Here is a 1,418-nt window from a genome sequence, read left to right as displayed (position 1 = left end):
TATATATATATATATATATATATATATATATATATATATATATGCAATGAAATATTATGCAGCCATCAAAAGGAATGAAATCTTGCCGTTTGCAACAATGTGGATGGAACTGGAGGGTATTATGCTAAGCGAAATAAGTCAATCAGAGAAAGACATGTATCATATGATCTCACTGATAAGAGGAATTCTTAATCTCAGGAAACAAACTGAGGGTTGCTGGAGTGGTGGGGGGTGGGAGGGATGGGGTGGCTGGGTGATGGACATTGGGGGGGGCGTATGTGCTATGATGAGCGCTGTGAATTGTGCAAGACTGTTGAATCACAGATCTGTACCTCTGAAACAAATAATACATTATATGTTAAAAAGAAGAAGAAGAAGATAGCAGGAAGGGAAAAATGAAGGGGGGAAATCGGAGGGGTAGACGAACCATGAGAGACGATGGACTCTGAGAAAGAAACTGAGGGTTCCAGAGGGGAGGGGGTGGGGGGATGGGTTAGCCTGGTGATGGGTATTAAAGAGGACACGTTCTGCATGGAGCACTGGGTGTTATACACAAACAATGAATCGTGGAACACTACATCAAAAACTAATGATGTAATATATGGTGATTAACATAACATAAAAAAAAAAAACTCTCCAAGAATTACCAGCCTTTTAGAAGACAGGGTGTCTTAAGAGGGTTATCAGACAAATATTATTGTTTAATAATAATTTTCTATGATCTAAATTTGTTCTTTGTATCACCAGACTGACCCTTAGGTAAAACTTGAGGGAAAGGGAATTCAGCTCAATATAAGAAAAAAAAACAATAGTGTCTACAACAGAATGGGCTGACTCAGAGGAAAGTAATCTGCCCCTCACTGGGGGAGTCAAGCTAACACAGGATGAGTGTTTGTCAGGAAATTGTAGAATGGATTTAAGCATTAATTGATGGCGAGAAGTAAAGGAACTCCTCGATCAGTGGTTCTCAAAATAGCCAATCATCGGGATCATTTGGAGAGCATGTTAAAACTCAGATTCCTTGGCATCACTTATAGAAATTCTAATTTAGTAGGTCTGGGATAGAGCCTGGCATGTGTATTTTTACAGAAATCCTCAGAAGACTCTAACATAAAGCCGGCTTTGGGATCTACTACATTATGTTGGTTTCTCAAACTGGGGAATAGTCTCCCCCATATATGCACCCCTCACCCCCAGATCGGTAGACCTCATTTTAAGAAATGTTGCACCTAATGTCAAACTGAAACAATCACTCTGCATTTGTGATTTTTTTTGTGTGTGGAATTATTTTATCAGTTATAAAGACAAAACATATATTTTAGTAATAATACATAACTGGAAGTTTTATAGATAGCCTTTGATTTCCTGAGGTAGTGTTTTCCCAGCCTGAACATTCTTAGCTTCATTCTATATAGTTA

The sequence above is a fragment of the Neomonachus schauinslandi genome, chromosome 12 (assembly GCF_002201575.2).
Source record: "Neomonachus schauinslandi chromosome 12, ASM220157v2, whole genome shotgun sequence".
In the NCBI taxonomy this organism is placed as follows: Eukaryota; Metazoa; Chordata; class Mammalia; order Carnivora; family Phocidae; genus Neomonachus; species Neomonachus schauinslandi.
The sequence above is the reverse complement of the archived record's forward strand: the minus strand, read 5'-3'. Positions refer to the sequence as shown.